Below are 20,087 nucleotides of genomic sequence, written 5' to 3' on the forward strand. Positions count from 1 at the left end.
TGTGGGCCCATTCAAAAGCTCTGGGAATGGTCCAGTGGTTTTGTATTCTCAAATCAAATATTCTTTTTTAAAATTTTTTAACATTTATTTTTTTATTTTTTATTTTTTTGAGAGACAGAGTGTGAGTGGGGGAGGGACAGAGAGAGAGAGAGAGAGTCACAGAATCTGAAGCAGGCTCCAGGCTCTGAGCTGTCAGCACAGAGCCCATCACGGGACTCCAACCCATGAACTGTGAGATAATGACCTGAACTGAAGTTGGACACTTAACTGACTGAGCCACCCAGGTGCCCCTCTATTGAACTTTCTTACTTACTACCAATCCTCTTTCTTTCTTTCTTTCTTTTTTTCTTTCTTTCTTTCTTTCTTTCTTTCTTTCTTTCTTTCTTTCTGCTTTGCTTTTATTCCAGTTGTGGCTTTTCTTCCTTAAACACTTGTTTAATCTCAGACTTGGCTATCCAGTAAAAGCTGGTGTTTGGATTATCTCATACTTATAGAAAGCCTCCTTGTATAAGCAAGCATCACTTTTTATTTTGGTCCTGGTTTACATCTACCATGGGATTATGCTTTTCAATTCTGTTTTTGATAATCTTGAGTCAGAGGCAGTTTGCACTCTAGAATGGTCATTCTGGGCTCTAAACCTTTGAATATTAATCACTCAAGCGTTCCAGTATCTGGAATATAATGTGCTGTTATCTGCAGTCACAGCATCCCGAACCATCCTCTCATCAGAGAGAAGAGCTGTGTTCATTGTTGTTTACTGCACTGACACCTCAGAAGTGATTTCTGAGGGTTTCTCTGCTCTCTGAGCAGCTGCTACTCCATGTATGAAATGTCTAATTTCACTTCCTAAGCATTTTTCCCATAATGCCCCTTCTGCTTTAACACATTCTCACCCAGACACACCAAAATGGGACTCATAATAATCATTTTATTATTTTAGCAGTCCCCATAAACAAGGCAGTCTCACCATGTTCCTTTTTTCTTTGGAGATAAGGCAAGCCTAGCCTTTTTCTATAAAAGGACATACTGTATGGCTTCATGTTACAAAAATTTCAGCTTTGTTAAATTTTAACAGACAGTCCTTCAGTTTTTCTTTTAAGAAGATCACTTATGATGGATAAAAGTTGTTATATATATTTAACAAATAAAGATAGAATGTTGATATTAGGAGATGATTCTGAGCCATGGAGCCCAGCGTTGATATTTCATACCAGATGTTTTTCAACGCCTTTCTTCTCAGCTCCTTCTTACTTTCTCAGTCTTTCCCTCTCTCTGTCCCATGTTGGGAGATACAAATCAGAGGTGTCGTGGGGTTGACAGCACCTGCGGAGGCCTAAGGACTTCTTTTGGATGAACGGATTTAGGTCTGCATGCCATAATTCCACAGAAGGGGTTGTGAACCAAGGAAAGCAAAAAATGGTAATACTAAGAAATGTGGGACAGATGTAACGTGGTGCAGGAGGAGGACTTGGGAGCCCAGTTCTTTCTTGGGCAAATACTGTTTTCTATATTTTAATTCTCTTCTGTTGGTGTAAGCCATTTGACCTTCACGGTGCCGGGAGGGATTCAGGCAGGGGAATGAGTTGTGGTTGCAGTAAAGCAGAAGGGGAAGCTGGGCAGCAGCCCGGGGAAGGTGGTTAGGACACAGAGAGTGGTGCCCTGCTGAAGGCTGAGCTGAAGCCTGGCTGGGGACAGATAGTGGCCAGAACGGATGTGTAGAGCAAGTGAGCACTCCTCAAGGATTCTTACAAGTATCTGGAAGGAGAACCTGTTAAGAGAAAAATTCCCTTTTTGTCACACATGACAGGAGTTTTGATCCTTGTGGCCCTTGAAAGACGAGAGAAGTCTGGCGTACCCAGAACAAACACTGGTGAGCATCTGTCCAGGAAGGGGCTAACTCCCTAGCTCCCTCTCACATACACACTCCCTCCCAGCTGCTGTTTATGCCACTTCTGTGTCTTCCATTTGGAGTTGCCCAAGTGGAAGGGGTAGACTAAAAGGTTTCTGTTTTTTTTTTTTTTTTTTTTTTTTTTTTGAGAAAGAGAGAGGGAGAGTGCAAGTCGTGGAGGAGCAGAGAGAGGGAGACCAAGGATCTGAAGCAGGCTCTGCACAGAGCCTGACATGGGGCTTGAACTCACAAACCTTGAGATCAAGACCTGAGCTAAAGTCAGACACTTAACCAATTGAACCATCCAGGTGCCCCTAGAAGGTATTTTATATAAAGAGACCAAGGAGGATGTCGAAGACTCTCACCACCTGTTTGCAGCTTGGTACCCCTCAAAAGTGACCGTGGGCACTCATGTAGTCTGGTGTCTGAAATAAAGGGTTCTCCCAGCATCCCATTTCATATAGGTTCAGCATCATATTCCTCAGCTAATTAATACAGATGCCCCCCAAAGGTCAGTAGGGATATAAGGGCCATACATTAGAGCTCCTTCAGTTCAGTGTTTTACATAATTAATCCTTGATATGGCTGGACCTTGTTAGGTTAATTTATTATCTCTTGCCTTTCTCTTTCTTCTCCCTTCCCTCCTACCTTCTGTCTGCCCTCCCTTCTTTCCTTGTTGCATTTTTGGTCGTAGTAAAATTTCTTTTCATTATTTTTCAGGCAGTGTTGCTGCCACTCGCTGTGTCCTGTGTTCCCTGTTGTAGCCAGAAATCTGCTTACATTAAAGGTTTGGAGGGCACACAGGAGGCTGAGGAAGCTTAAGGCTAGTCCTCAAGTTTACTGCCTAGAACTTTTTGCCTAGAGAGGATTGTATGAAGACCTATAACATTGTTTTAATACTGTGTCCCATTATATTTTGAATTAAGGATCTCAATATATAGATAGGTGACAACAAAATTCAAATTGATAATTAACCATGACCACCCTGGACTTTTTCCTTCTCTTGGACCAATAGTACTCCAGTATGGCTGATGGCGTCTACTTTACGATCATTCTCGGAGAAGAGGAATGACACACATCAATATGGAATATTTTAGGTGAGATCACCAAGAAGCCAGGTTACAGGTGAGGTATAATCATTTATCTTTAGACTCACAGCTGCAATTTACCCTCCCTCCACCCAGACTTTATTTCTACACAGCCCTCTTTCCCATGGAGTTATAATGATGGGAGGGGAATATCTGGGACAGTAGGAACCTCCCTCGTCCTGACCTCCAGACTCACAGTTTCTATGCTATCTGTATTTGTGACAAAGGTCACAGGCACTACCTCCCTCTGTCTAAATGGGTGGGAGCAGAAAAGTCACAGTTATGAAGGTAATATCTGAATTAAAGAGGAAAGGGGCTAGCAAGTGTCCTGCATGTTCACTGGGATCTTTTTGAATCTACTTTACATGGGATCTCTTGTCACCTGAGACCTCAGGTTCTTGGAAAGCAAGTACAGAGATGTACTTGTTCATAAATATTTTATCTCTTTTGGGTCCTCCACATCCTAAGTGCTCAATAAATGTTTACTAAACAAATGAGTGACTCTTGCTTCCTAGAATAGTGTTGTGTTGGAGGTATGAGCACAATTTTACAGAATGTATTAGTCATCAGGCGAGCCATTTAGCCATGTCCTCTATTGCCTATTCCTGTAATTACACGATAAATACATAGGCATGAATGTCCACAGCATTTTTTTACAGCCTATTTTTGTGTGTGTGTGTCTATTTGTTTTGAAAATCAAAACTCAGTTTTTGGTGCCTGCCATCTACCAGGCACTGTAACTGCGATGGGCACTTTATATACATTACATTCTCTGTAATTCTCACAATAGTGCCGTGAGGAATGATTTTTCATTTTCTATTCGTTCATTGGTCCATTCAACAACAGCGGCCTCTGTGTTAGATGCTAAGGACAAAGAGTGAATGAGACAGACAGCATCTGACCTTCATGGCGCTTAGAAGCCAGGACGTAAAGAAGTAATGGGTAGTTAGGGGACACAATAAGTGACCAAGCCTGGATGTAAATCTGCCTGTTTCCAGAACTCATTCCAGCTCTGAAAAAAAATACTGGACAGTCAGTTGCAAAGAACCTACAAAAAGCCAGTCCTTTACAACATAACTCGTTTTCAAGCCTTCATTCCAATCCCCTGGGTGAAGTGTTCTCTCCATTTTATAAGTGAGGAAATGGGGCTCCGGGAGGTTAAATTACTTGCTCACGATTATAGAGCTAGTGGACAGCAGGACCAAGACCTGGATGCAGGTCAGCCTGTCTACAAGAGCCCAGGCTGCTTCCACTTGACTGTGTCGTTGCCCTGCGTAGCAGAGAAGACAAAGGTTCACAGGCCCTACCCTGTGGGAGCTTACAGGCAAGAGAAGCAAAATACAATCACAGTACAAAGCAGAAGAGCATGAGGCCACACGAGGAGTATAAACAAAGTGCTTTGAGGTTGAGGAGGAATTATTTTAGTCGAATGACTCCTTGAAAAGTGGACAAGGAAAAGTGCTTGATTTGATAGATCTACAAGGTGTCCTCTTTCTAGTGGAAAATGACCTGTGATTCTGAGTGAGATATAAAAATAGAATTTAGAATTATTTCACTCCCCCCCCCTTTCTTTTTCCCTTAGCAAATGTATCCATTATATAAAATTTATTAAGTTGCTAACTGGGGATAGCACTGTAAGAAATATCAATTCCAGAGTTGTTAAATTGTTAAAAAATGTGGATCCTAGAATCAAATACAGTTTTTTTAAAAAAAGTCTTTTAATGTTTATTTATTTTTGAGAGAGAGAGATGGAGCGTGAGCTGGGGAGGGGCAGAAAGAGAGAAGGAAAGAGAGATTCCCAAGCAGGCTCCAGGCTCTGAGTTGTCAGCACAGAACCTGACGCGGGGCTCAAAGTCATGAACGGTGAGATCATGACCTGAGCCAAAATCAAGTGTCCAACACTTAACCGACTGAGCCACCCAGGCACTCTGACTTTTAAAATTTTGGATAAGTTAGAAAAAATTCTCTGTGGGCTAACAGTGACCCTGGATCCTACAGCAGGAATAATGATAATGGTGCTGCAGGAGCCAGGGTTGAAGTGTACTTTTTATTTTTGAAGTTGAAATATAATTGATATACAATATTATATTAGTTTCAGGTGTACAACATAGTGATTTGATATTTTTATACATTATAAAATTATGTCCTCAATAGGTCTAATTACCCTCTATGACCATACAAAGTTATTGCAATATTATTGACTGTATTCCCAATGCTGTACATCATCATCCTTCTGACTTATTTATTTTATAACTGGGAATTTGTACCTCTTAATCCACTTTCACCTATTTCACCCATCCCCCAACTCTCTTCCTTTCTGGTAACCACCGGTTTGTTCTCTATATCCATGCATTTTTTTTTTAGATACCACATATAAGTGAAATCATATGGTATTTGTCTTTCTCTATCTGAGTTACTTTATTATCACAATATCTTCTAGGTCCATCCATGTACATGCAAATGACAAGATTTCATTATTTTTGTGGTGGAGTAATATTGGAATATACACATACATACATACATACATACCATATCTTCTTTATTCAATGATCTATCAATGGACACTTGGGGTACTTCCATATCTTGGCTCTTGTAAATAATGCTGAAATGAATATAAGAATTTATGTATTTTTTTTGAATTAGTGTTTTCATTTTCTCCAGATAAATACTCAGAAGTGGGATTGCTGGATCAATGGTAGTTCTATTTTTAATTTTTTGAAGAACCTCCATATTGTTTTCCATAGTAGCTTCACCAATTTACATTCCCACCAACAGTGCAGTAGAGTTCCCTTTTTTACACATCCTTGCCAAGACTTGGTATTTCTTGTCTTTTTAGATAATAACCATTCTGACAGATGTGAAGTGTATCTCATTGTGGTTTCGATCTGTATTTCCCTGATGATGAGTGATGTTGAACATCTTTTCATGTGCCTCTTGCCCATCAGTATGCCTTCTGTGAAAAATACCTATGCAGATTCTCTGCCCATTTTTTAACTAGGTTGTTTTTGTTGTTGTTGGTATTATTGAGTTGAATTCTTTATATATTTGGGGTATCAATCCCTGATCAGATGTATCATTTGTAAGTAGCTTCTCCCATTCAGTAGGTTGACTTTTCCTTTTATTAATGGTTTTCTTTGCTGGGCAAAAGCTTTATAATTTGTTGTAGTCCTAATTGTTTATTTTTGTTTTTGTTGCTCTTGGCTGAGGAAACATATCCAAAGTAGTATTGGTATGACCATTGTCAAAGAGCTTACTGTGTATGTTTTCTTGTAGGAATATTATGGTTTCAGGTATTATATTTAAGTCTTTAATCCCTTTTGAATTGGTTTTTGTATATGGTGTAAGAGAGTAGTCCAATTTCATTCTTTTGAATGATGCTGTCCAGTTTTCCCAACACCATTTGTTGAGGAGACTGTCTTTTCTGCCTTATATATTATTGCCTCCTTTGTCATAGATTAATTGGCCATATAAATGTGGGTTTATTTCTGGGCTGTCTATTCTATTCCATTATCTGTGAGTCTGTTTTTGTGTAAGTACCATACTGTTTTGATTAGTATAACTTTGTAGTATAGTTTGAAATAAAAAAGCATAATATCCCAGATTTATTCTTTCTCAAAATTGCTTTGCCTGTTGGGAGTCTTTTGAGATTCCATATACATTTTAGGATTATTTGTTCCAGTTCTGTGAAAAAACACAATTGGTATTATGATAGGGATTGTATTGAATGAAGTGCACTTAATATGACATTTTTTTTACAGTTTATTTATTTATTTTGAAAGAGAGAGCACAAGCAAGGGAGGGGGGAGAGAGAGAGAGAGAGAGAGAGAGAGAGAGAGGGAAAATCTGTCTTGGTACCTAATAAAACACATAAAATAAAATGAACCTTCATGTAAAAAGAAAAAGACTACATTTAAGGGCGCCTGGGTGGCTCAGTCAGTTATGGTACTCTTGATTTTGGCTCAGGTCGTGATCTCACGCTTGGTGAGTTTGAGCCCCACATAAGGCTCTATGCTGACAGTGCAGACCCTGCTTTGGATTCTCTCTCTTCCACTCTCTGCCCCTCCCATCCTTGCACTCTCTCTCTCTCTTTCTCTCGAAATAAAGAAGTAAACATTAAAAAAAGACTAAGTTAAGTAATTACTAATATTAATGTAAAATCTGTTAATGAGAAATTTTATTGATTCTCTGTTATTACATACAGACAAGTTGTAATATGGAATAAAATATAATTTTAGGGATTTCACAGCCCATCTAATCCCATTTTTGGACCTCAGATTAATATAACCATAATTTTGTATGGAATGATTCAAAAAGAATTGAACACTTAACAAATATAACATGTGGTCAAAACCTAATATTTTCCCTATGGGTAGACACTTAAAAGGTCACCCATAGTTTAACATGTACATGATTGTATATTACCTGGTTACTGAGTAATCCACTTTGGAAGTGTGCGATACTTTTTGAATCACCCTGTATCGTTTTATCAACTTCATCTCAGGGGTTTTAGGTGCCAACTTGGCAGTCTTAGTTTGGGGTGCTATTGTGCCGTGGATACATATTCATTATGGCTCACTTTGCAAGTTGACTTTTATAGGTTGGATCAATGATGAACAGAGTAGTTCTTTATTAGATGACAATAATTTTACTTTAGATTTCAGTGAGTGATGTTGGCATTACTGCATTACTCAAAATCAAATTGAAAATATAACTTCTTCCAGATTTGGAGCCTCTTAAAGGTTCCGAATTGTCATAGTGACCATGAAATTATAAACTACTCTACCATCATAGACAGTGAAGTTTCCCAGGACAATGAGTCATTATTAAAGCAGAGAGAGAGCCTCTAAAGGGTTCCCTCATTAGACCAGCTAGTGTGCAACTGTAAAGCGTGCATCTGACAATGTGGTTTTCATCACTAGCCGGAGGCTGTCTTCCACTTCACAGAGTAGCTCATGAAACTGTCATGTTAAGTGTTGATTTTTCTGGCCAAATGTCATCTTTAAGAAATACTATTTCATCAGAGAGTTTGCTGAGAGGAGACTGGCTTGAGATTTTTACCATAATCCAGAGGAAATCTGCTGCAGGTGGAGGGGGTGGGTGACCACTAGTTCGCTAGTTGAAATGCCACATGATCTGACTGCAAGTATATACATGAGCCCCATTAACCAATGTAAGTTCAAGTTGACCTTGACAGCAATACTTTTATGTGGTCAGTTTAGGCAATAGCTCTTTGTAAAATTTTAATTTTCTCCTATCAATAAGAACATTCATATATTAATGTATCATTAATTTTGAAATGTTCTATTCAGTTTATTCTGTTGATAATTTTTTCCTTTTTAAAACATGCAAGTATTTGTTCAAAGGAGACATGTTTTAACCACAAGTGAAAGCTGAATATTAACAATGCAGTATGAAATCACCAGGGCACATGCCAAGCATTTTGCTTTACTATCCGAAGCAACAAGGATGAAAGTGATTGCAGGCAGGATTTGCATGTTAGGGATGTGCACTATCAATGATTCAGTGGTTAGCAGTTTTCCTAGCCTAACGCGTAGATGATCTATAATAATTGTTGACATTTTGTTTATTTACAAATAATTGCTGAGTGCCTCACCTGTGTCAATCACAGAATTGGGTGGTTGGGATGCACAGATCAATAAGGCAGGGCCTCTGTGTGTTGCACCCTGGGTGATCAGTGCTTCATTAAAGAGACCAAAGATAACGTAGCAGCACATAGGAGGGAGGGATCAGTTCTAGCTACAGGGTGCCCACAAAGTCTCGAAATGCAGATGTATTATTTCATCCCATAATGTAATATAATACCAACAAAACTATTACATATTTGCCTGTGTTTCTGGACTTGGTGGCCACCTATAAGATGGTCAGGAAAGACTTTGTGGGAAAAGATACTTGATTTGTGTCCTGAATATCAAAAGACATCTACCAGGTTTGGAGAAAGGGCCTGGGAAGACATTCTCAGTTAAAGGAAATGTTTGGGGAATTACGATGGTCTTGCTTAGCTGGAATGTAGAAGATGAAACAGAATAGACGTGTAAGAGCCAGAGATCAGAAGTTTTGTAAATCATGTTAAGTGGATGGATTTTATACTACAGGCAATCAGGAGCCAATGAAGGATTATGAGCCAGGCAGTAACATGGTCAATGAATCAGAAAGTGTTCATAGAGTGCCTAGTACTTTTCAGGCAAGTACGAGGTGCTAAAGCTTCAAAAATGAATTAGATGCAAATAACTCAAAGCCTGATAAAGAAAAATACTGAGAATTTGGTGCAGTGGAAATCAGATTTTCTGTAATAATCATATAATTATTACATTTATGGAGTATTTACTATGTGCCTGGTTTGTGCTAAATGCTAATGTGCATTGTCTCATTTAATTCTCCCAATAACACTAGAAGCATTGTTGATTAGTACCACTTTATAGAAGAGGAAACTGAAGCACACAGATTCAGTACTTGCATCTGGTAAATGGTGGTGCCAAGGTTCAAATCCTAAGAGTCTGACTCCAGAAAATGCCCTTTTTACCATATTGGAGGGACAGTTCATCTGTAGGGACAGAGGTGGTGTTTGGAAAGCCTTCATGGAGATGGTGATGGGATTTGCCTTAAGGAAAGTCGCTGTTAATTCGGAATGGTAAAGATGGAGAAAGGAAATGATACTAGGGAAAAAAATCTCAGAAAACACTCACATCCACTAGTAATGGGAGTGAAGGAAAGGCAATTCTCCAAATAAAGTGTTTTAACGGGTGTCCTTGGACAGACTTCTGCGGAGGTGGCATGAAGCGGGCAGTGGCACTATGTTGACACCTTCTATATACAAAACAGCAGATGACAGGAGTGAGAATTTGAAAGACATTTTCTTTCTTTGAACATAGGGGACTTTTAAGGGTTGTAGGGGAACAGTTGAGGGATTATTTTTTATTGAATTCACTTTTAAGCACATATAAGAATGTTAGAAACTGGGTGCCTGGGAGACTCAGTTGGCTGAATGTACAACTTTTTATTTTGGCTTAGGTCATGATCCCAGGTTCATGGTGTTGGGCTCTACGCTGAGCGGGGAGCCTGCTTAAGAATCTCTCTCTCTCCCTCTGCCCCTCTCCCCTGCTTGTTCCCTCTCTCTCTCTAAAAAAAAAAAAAAAAAAAAAAAAAAAAAAAAGAATGTTAGAAATTGCCAAATGCTACCATCATGATTGATTGATTGATTGATTGATTTAGCTACCATCATTTTAAAGGGATTGTTAGATATAACAGTATCAGTTGGGATCCTTTCAGCCCCAAGTCACAGAAATCTCCAGTTAAACTTGACTTAAATATTCAGGACTTTTATTATCTCACATAATGAGCAGTCTAGAGGTAGTAGGTTGTGCCACTTGGTAAATGAGTGTCTCAGAAATCTCATCCAGTTTCTGTAATCCTTCTGTCTTGTAGTTCCTGGTATATTAGCTTTGTTTGCCCTCATTGATCACAAATGACAATATCCCGAGAAAGAGAAAACCATCTCTTTGTTTGTATTTCTCTTGGGAAGGAGAAGTCTTTCTGCAAAACCCCTCACCCTTTACACCTCATTGGTTATAATTATATTGTGTGTCCAAGACTAAACCAACCATGTGTAAGAGGAATCAATCATGGGATCATTCATGACCCAATGCCTACAGCTGAGGCTAGGTCCAGCTTTCCCTGAAGCAAATAGCCACTCAAAGGAGGCTGGAAAAATGGACAAAATTGGGGTTTTGTGAATGAGGAGGGAGGGTTGGATAGATTTGGGGTAGGCAATCAATGGTGTCTGTTACAAATTAATTACAAAAGCCTTTCTTGAATGGAATGAAAAAATATTTACCAAATGTATCTTATTAATAAAACTTTCAGTCTTTTATCAATGTGTTCAATAGCCAATTTTCTCTTATTTTTAATAAAATAATTATAATTTTAGAACTAATTAATATAAATATTTCAATGTGATAAACCTAGTATGGCCAGTTCAGTTTGGTTTAGGTTTTTAAACTAGCTCTTTAGAATTCTTTTGGCTGGATTGATTCACAATAAATATCACTGATGATGAATGAAATTTGGCAGTTCACTCATTCTCCATAATTTAGAAAAATGCTAACATGCCTCCAAAGTGTTGGAGAATCTGTTCCTACTTCCTACTGCCTTTCATCTGAGAGCAGAAGATAGGTTTTGCAAGACCCATTTGCAGCTGCCTGAACAGTTTCTTGGGTCTCCAAGAAATATTAGACTCAAGGAAACAGGGCATTGCCAAGAAGAAACTATCAGTTACTCCAGCTTACAAGAAATAGAAACTGACTAGACATAACTTAAGCATAAAGAAAGGGTTTATTTTATTTTATTTTTTAAAAATATTTTTAAATTTTATTACTTTTTTTCATTTTATTTTTTTAAATTTACATCCAAATTAGTTAGCATATACTGCAACAATGATTTCAGGAGTAGATTCCTTGGTGCCCATTACCCATTTAGCCCATTCCCCCTCCCACAACCCCTCCAGTAACCCTCTGTTTGTTCTTCATATTTATGACTCTCTTCTGTTTTGCCCCCCTCCCTGCTTTTATATTATTTTTGTTTCCCTTCCCTATGTTCATCTGTTTTGTCTCTTAAAGTCCTCATATGAGTGAAGTCATATGATATTTGTCTTTCTCTGACTAATTTCGCTTAGCATAATATCCTCTAGTTCCATCCATGTAGTTGCAAATGGCAAGATTTCATTCTTTTTGATTGCCAAGTAATACTCCAGTTCTTCTTTATGCATTCATCCACTGATGGACATTTGGACTCTTTCGTACTTTGGTTATTGTTGATAGTGCTGCTATAAACATTGGGGTGCGTGTGTCCCTTCAAAACAGCACACCTGTATCCTGTGGATAAATACCTAGTAGTGCAATTGCTGGGTCGTAGGGTAGTTCTATTTTTAGTTTTTTGAGGAACCTCCATACTGTTTTTGAGAGTGGCTGCACCAGCTTGCATTGCCACCAACAATGCAGAAGAGATCCTCTTTCTCCGCATCCTCACCAACATCTGTTGTTGCCTGACTTGTTAATGTTAGCCATTCTGACAGGTGTGAGGTGGTATCTCTTTGTGGTTTTGATTTGTATTTCCAATGATGAGTGATGTTGAGCACTTTTTCATGTGTCGGTTGGCCATCTGGATGTCTTCTTTGGAGAAGTGTCTATTCATGTCTTTTGCCCGTTTCTTCACTGGATTATTTGTTTTTTGGGTGTTGAGTTTGATAAGTTCCTTATAGATTTTGGATACTAACCCTTTATCTGATATGTCGTTTGCAAATATCTTCTCCCATTCTGTCAGTTGCCTTTTAGTTTTGCTGATTGTTCCCTTTGCTGTGCAGAAGCTTTTTATTTTGATGAGGTCCCAGTAGTTCATTTTTGCTTTTGTTTCCCTTGCCTTCGGAGACATGTTGAGTAAGAGGTTTCTGCAGCCTTTTTAAAATATTTTTTAATATTTATTCATTCCTGAGAGAGAGAGAGAGAGAGAGAGAGAGAGACAGAGACAGAGACAGAGCATAAGTGGGGGAGGAGCTGAGAGAGAGGGAGACACAGAATTCAAAGCAGGCTCCATGCTCTGAGCTGTCAGCACAGAGCCTGATGCAGGGCTTGAACTCGGACCAGACAGCAAAATCATGACCTGAGCTGAAGTGGGATGCTTAACCAACTGAGCCACCCAGGCACCCCAGAAAGGGTTTATTTTAAAAGTTCAGGGGAGGGGCGCCTAGATGGCTCAGTAGGTTGAGTGTCCAACTTTGGCTCAGATCATGATCTTACTGTTCATGAGTTCGAGCCCCGTGTTGGGCTCTGTGCTGTCATTTCAGAGCCTGGAACCTGCCTCAGTTTCTGTGTCTTCCTCTCTCTCTCGCTGCCCCCTCCCGCTCATGCTCTCTCTCTCTCAAAAATAAACATTAAAAAAAAAGTTCGGGGGTGATCCCGGAACCCAAATTCAGCTGAATCTTAGGAAGTTCTGCTGTCTGAAAGTAGAAGCCCATCTCTTGTCCCTGCTTCTCTCTATAGTCCTGTCTGTTTCTTTTCTCTATGGGAACTGGCTTTCTTGTTTTTTCATGATGATAGAGAGCTAATTTACATTCCTTGACATCACATCCCCTCTGCTGAAAGGACTAGTCCAGGCTCTTAATGTCTTTAAATTCTAACTCTGAATTCCCAAGAGAGAGAATCTAATTTACAAATGAGGAAGCTGTGGCTTAGAGTAAGTAGCTTGCATAAGGTCATCCGACTAGACTAGTAAGTGGTAGATAAGCATTGTTGACTCTAGGTCTGTCTGGATCTAAAACCTGGTTGGCCTTCCAACAAAATAGATGGCCACCAAATAGATTTTTAGGAGCAATGTGGATGCCTCGTTGACTCAGTCTAGTCTTGTCTTTGTTGCGAAGCCTGTTTTGGAGGCTTGGTGCAGTTCTTCCTCTTACCCTGTCTACCAGCTCCTAGCCAGAAGATCTTCCCTTGCTGATTGTTGTCTACAATTGCATCATGAGGAGAAGACTTTCTTTCTTTCACTTAACACATGGAGTATCTCATCCTTATAGAATACCGGACAGATTACAAAGAGTACATAATGATCTCATTTTATTTTTACAACAATCCAGTGACATAATAGGCAGGATTATTTACTCCCTTTTATACCTAAGGAAATGGATGTCCACAAGGGCAAAGTGATTTGCTGCAGAGGAGAGGATTGCCCTCCCTGGGGAGCCTGTGGACTAGTTGCTCAGGGGTAGATGAAGGATCTCATTGGTCAAATCCCTGGGGAATGTAACAGTATCACCTCCAACAGGGCTGTGATGGCAGGACAGCTACGGGCCACTTGGTGCTGAACTCTTGATAGATTAGGAACTTCAAGAGGCCAGATAACTGTTCTCACTCATCTCTTTGTTCTCAGGTTCTAGCATTGCATGTTATACATAGCAGACACCTGATGAATGTTGAAGAAATATGAGACTTCTTAAAATGATAACTGGGCAATACTGGAATGATCTGTCTTGAAAGTTGTGCAATGCTTAGCACTGGCAGAATTTAAGATGAATAAATATCTGCTTGCTAATGTTAAAGACTAACATTTATTGTTTACTATGTGTTACTTAGCACTGGGCTAAGTGCTCTACATGTATTATTTCACATATTCCTCATTATAAGTCTGTGAAATAGGTTCTAGTATTATTCTCATTGAAACCAAGGCACAGAGGGGGAAGTGATTTGCTCACAAATCCATTGTAGGGAGTGTGGCCAGGACTCAAATCCTGAGTTAGAGATCCGCTAGACTGAGTTAGAGATCAGGATCTTGGTCATGTTGCCAAAGTGTTTCCTAGATGAGATAGGAGTTTGAAGTAGATGACCTCAAGTCTTTTTTTAATTTAAGATTCTCTGGTTATTTGGCCAGAAGATTGGTGCTACCACAGAGAAAGTGGGGTAAGGAGAACTGGCTGAGGATTTTAGGAGAGAGGGGTCAGTAGAGAAAAAAATTGATTTTGATTATGTTGGGTATGAAGTATCGGAGGACATCCAAATGAAAAAGTCCAATGATAGCACTCTCTTCAAAGAAAAGAAAGTCCATACATATGCTGTTGCCATGCAAAGCCCCTTCAATACAACCTGTGATAAACATGGTCTGCATGTGTATATTGTAGTATTTACAGCTCATTGTCCTCTTTTCTCATAGCCTTATACTGTATTATTGATATTAGCACAACTTCGTGAGATAAGCAACATTCTCTTCTTAGAAGACCTTTGACAACCTTATTATCTTTTATTTTTCAGAAATTTCATTAGAGTAAGTGTATGCAATTTCAAAACTGACAACCCAAATAAATGTCTCCTACATAACAAAAAGAAAAAAAGGCAAACAAAATATATTTGGAAACTTAGGAGCTTTAACTAATTTTGCCACTGTATCTCTTCTTAAAAGAAAGAAACAGGGACTTCGTATTTAGCATGTTGCATTATCACCATTCCTGGCAATAAAACAAAACTTGTAAAACTGTTAAGAAAGCATCATAACCTAAAACATAACAAGTGATAATGCATTAAAAAATTATTTGATTGAGGGGTGTCTGGGTGGCTCAGTCGGCCTTTGGCTCAGGTCATGATCTTGTGGATCATGACGAGCCCCACGTCGGGCTCTCTGCTCTCATCACGGAGACTGCTTCAGATCCTCTGTCTCCCCTCATCTCTCTGCCGCTCCCCTGCTTGCATGCTCTCTCTCTCTCAAAAAATAAACATAAAAAAATTATTTGATTGAATAACATTACTATTTGATAATACAATTCTGCTATTGCCTAGAAATATCAGAAAACTCTAAATCTGCCAAACAGGCAGTCAGAAATAGTAGGGGTCAAAGGACACCAAAAAAAGGCTGAACAAGGCAAGATTGTGCCCACATGGGCCCATCCTAGCGGAACAACATACATAACCTGTGGCTCCTGGGAAGAAGCAGTCAGGGCCCCATGTGGCCCAGGTCAGCCAAGGACAACCTTGGAATCAGATGGGCCCGGGTTTCAATCACAAACTATTTGATAATGGTACAACGTTGGGGAACTGACAAAACCTCTCTGAGCCCAGTTTTTTATCCACAAAATGTTAAAACTGATCTGTCGTGCATATAGTGTAAGAAGTATATAAGATGTGAAATGAACCTAGAATTAAGTGTTCTTATTACACACACATACACACACACAGAAGGTAGGAGGAAACTTTTGGAGGTGATGGATATGTTTATGGCATTGATTGTGGTGATGGTTTCACTAGCATATACATACTTCCAAACTCGTCAGGTTGTATCCATCAAACAAGCACAGCTTTTTGTATGTCAATCATACCTCAATAAGGTGGTTAAAAAAAAAAAAAAAAAAAAAAGGAAAAAACCAGAAAAGCACCAACAGCAGAGTGGACTTCTGATAATTGTTAGTGTCATCCTTTCCCAACTTTAGTTTCTTTGTCTTTAAGAAAATTGCCCAGATACAGAGGAAATTCACTCCCTCACCGAATTAAACAACTACTGTCTACCAGGGCCCCTGTGTACAGATGGATAGGTTGTTCCCTGATGAAGGGAGAGAGGGGGTTAAATTCCAGCTCATTATTACTCATCAAGCTGGGTGCCCTGGCCTCTAATTTGCACAAAGGTGCTGCACGTGCTTGTAAAGCTCTGGTGTCTGATTCAGTAATGATGATCTTGGACTTTGCCCATTTTGTGTCTGATGGGGAAACAGACAAGTAATCAAGAATTATAATACATATAATTACTGCTGTTCTAGGGAACAGCACTATAGGAACATAGAAGAGAGACATTTAAATCTGACAGGGGAGGGGAGGGAGGTCCAGGAACTGTGACTTAAAGGATGAAGGGAGATTGTGGAGAAGGATGTTTCAGGCAGGGGAGTGACATTCAGTTATTTATCCATTTATTTGTTCAGTAAACATTAACTGAACATCTACTAAGTTCCAGTACTGAAGATACAGCAGTGAGTAAAACAAAATCTCTTTTCTTATAATTCTAACATTGTACTAGAGAAAACACTCTACAAGAGAAAACAATAACTGAACTTGAGAAACCTTAGGTGGTGAGATGTGCTTTAGGAGAATAACATAGGTGGGGTGGTGGTAGGTGGGATAAGGGAACTACCTTAGAACAGAGAGTAGGGGAGGCCTCTTCAGGGATGTGTCACTTAAGCTGAGATCTGAATGGCAATCGTGGAAGCTCAGGGGTGAGGGAGGGCTGTCAGTCTTAAGAGGGGGATAAACTTTGTAGTCTGAGGTGGTAAAGAAGACACTTTAGGCAATGTGCCATAGTGGGCAAGGAGTGGGAGAGGCCTGGAAGCTTGAGCATGATGAGCTCTGAGACCTGCCAGGGGTTCCATGTGGCAGAAGGGATAGGACTGTGTTGTTAGGTGTTGAGAGGTGAGTTGGGAGAGATAGGTAGGATCTAGGTTATGATAAGTCTTAGCTGGATCTGGGAGACATTTAATTCTGCTTAATGCCATGCAAAGAATCCCAAGGAAGCCATGACTAAAGACATTCAAAGAAAACCTTTTATGTTTATGCCTTCAAGGGAGGTTTGAATACCCAAGTCTTATTTGTGTTAATTGTTCTTGAACCATATTTCTCAGGATATAGACCCCATGAGAGCTTAGAACTCTTCTCAGGTGTGCCGACAAATTCAGATTAATTTAAAATCTATTTTTACAACAATGAGTATGCTTACCATGATAGTGATATCTGTTAGACAGAATGTTAAACTGAGTAGTAGGTTGTGTTTTTTTAGGAGGAGGATACATCTTACTACTGGTAAGAGGTGAGAGACAGCACATAATGTCAAGTTGGTAACAAATATGTGATACTTGTTAGAACATGGGAAGACTTTGTCTCATAGTACATGAAGAACACACTGCTAGATGCCTACTCTACATCCAGGATCTCCCCTTCGTTCTTATCGACAGAACTGCAGTTTTGATTGTCAATAACTCCAGCTAAAAAACCTTGTCTTCTAGACTCCCTTTAGGTCAGGGATTGTCAGGTGACAAAAGTCTGGCCAGTGAGACCTAGGTAGAAATCTCCAGGGAAGGTGTTCTTTCCTGAATAAACAGGCAAAGCCTGGCTAGGAAAAAGCCCTTGTGTCCTGGGTTCCCCTTTCTTCCTGCTATTTGTAGTCATTTGGTGACTCACTTAATGTTGTATGGAGTCTCATAATTTCTTTAAATATGTTGTAAAACCAATATGTTAAGGACCTCTGTGTAATGAGGACAGTGACTAAATCTTCTTGGTATTTGTACATATCTGAGGTAACTATAGATATAAAAATACATTAAGATGATTTTATCAAAAGGACTTCTTGGAGTTCGTAATTTGAAAGTTATCTTCCATGCATGTAATATATATCCCTTTTCTTGAACTAGAGAAATCTAGTCAATGATTATTTCTTAACCATTCATTTAACAGACACTGACTGTAATTACAAAGATAGCACTTCTTTATATGCCATGAGGAGTAGGAATAATGAAAACAAGGTTCTTGTTCTTGGAGACCTGGCAATTTTATTAGATGACAGATGTGTTCACCACTAAACATAAAACAAGTGTGTGTATGATGTGGCTGGGCCTGCCCAAGCAAAGCCTGTAAGTGGCCATGAATATGGATGCAGATAAAAGGAAGATGCCTCACATGCAGGCAAAGTACAAGTTCAAGGTCTGGAACCTGGACATCACGCCTGGGTAATGGGCTCACACTGTAGCAAGATTATGGCCTTATGTGTAGTATTAGTTGTTTCCAGATGATGGAGAGTCTGGGTTTATAAAAGTTACGGAGTTCTGTGCTTCTCCAACCTAGGGTCATCTCACTCAATGTGCACCCAGGCCACCAGACTTCAGATGTGTAGTCATCGGAAGGGAAATTAGTGTGAGCTATGTCCACCAACCTGCGTCCTTATCTGGTTTACAAGGTCTGTGTAGTTTACTTGCTGCTTCAGGGTTAAGCAAAATGAAAGCTACCTTGAATTCTTGCCCCTTGAAGAGCATCTTAGAAAAAGCTGTGTGGCCTGTGGTGATATAATTAGTGGCAACAGAGCATTACAAAGAGTGCTGAGAGTTGTGAGGAGGAAGAAACAATTCTGGTTAGAAGCTTCGTGAAGGAGGTGGGGGATTTGAGCTACACCTTGAAAGATGGCTAAAATTTTGTAAAGTGAAGGTGGGAGGAAGGACGTTACAAGAACATGGAACAATGTGAAAGAGAAAATGGAGATAGGAGAGCAGAGTTGTGTCCTGGAAATGACCAGCAAGAGCAGTGTGGCTGAAGAACAGGATGTGTATGGGGCAGCAGTGAGAGATGGAGCTGGAAAGGGAGTCCAGGCCAGGCTAAGAGGGTTGGCATTTAACATATTAGTAATGGAACCAAGGAATGTTTTTGAACAATTGTTAAATTAATGAATTAGTAAGACAGGGATACATAAATAAATCTGGCAGCATCATCATGCATGAAACCTTGGCGAAACAACTGGAAGATCTTTAAGTGTCCAGGTATGAACTGAGGCCACGTGTGACTGGAGAATGGGTCATGAATTTGAGTTTTATTGTAAAGCCCATTGTTTTGGGAGGGCATTAAATGAGAGAGGGGAACCATGTATGAAGTTGAGTTTTTTAATTTGGACATATGGGAGGATAGCAGTACTGTGAACACACAAAGGGCAGACAGGAAGAGGGAAACAGTTCTTGTTTTAGTGATACTGGATTGAGGTGCAGGTGGAACATTCTGGTGGAAATGTGCTACAGGCAGTTGAAAATAAGAGGAGCTCAGGAGAGGTGCAGTGGGGGATGAGTCACCTATATTGAGGTGAGTGAGTGAGTTCGGTCTGTCATAAGCATGACAATAACAGGTCATAAATAAATAACAAATGTAACAAGGAAGACATATCTAGGAGCACCTTGGAAAATAAAAAACACTGCAATATTGGTATTTATAGTTTATGTTTGTTTTACCAGCTGTTACATTCTCAGAAACCAGACTGACCTGGCAGGTATAATTGTTAAACGACACATTCGTGTGTAGAAATACGACTCCTGCGACACTGAATCGCCAGATCTTTCTAGTCTGTAATAGGAGAAATACACAAACTACACGACTAAGTAAATTAAAGCACACCTTTTTTGGAGGTACACACAACCCTGAACCACAGCTCAATGATAGATATTGGTGATCGCTAAACGAATCCAACAACTAAAACCTTGGGGGTGTTCTCGAGCAGGGGTATGGCTGTGCCCGAGCGAGACTGCAGAGAAGCAGGGTAAAGGTTAAACAGAAGAACTCCAGCCTCTGGAGAAAGATGAGCTAAGCTGACTGCGTAGCTCCCAGTTGGAAGCTGGCCGTCGTCATCATGCATACTCGCTGCATTGCTCATCACCCACGATCAACTCAGTCTCTTCCAAGGCGGGGCTGCTGGGAAGCAGGGGAGGGGTCATGAGTTGGGAGGCAAGCCCGTTGGGAGGAGACAGAAGGCGAACCCCTCCCCGGCCCCAAAGGCCTACTACATTTCCCAGAATTAAATGCGGTAGCTAAGAGTCACTCCCTGGGCGC

Source organism: Prionailurus bengalensis, chromosome A2 (genome assembly GCF_016509475.1).
Source record: "Prionailurus bengalensis isolate Pbe53 chromosome A2, Fcat_Pben_1.1_paternal_pri, whole genome shotgun sequence".
Lineage (NCBI taxonomy): Eukaryota > Metazoa > Chordata > Mammalia > Carnivora > Felidae > Prionailurus > Prionailurus bengalensis.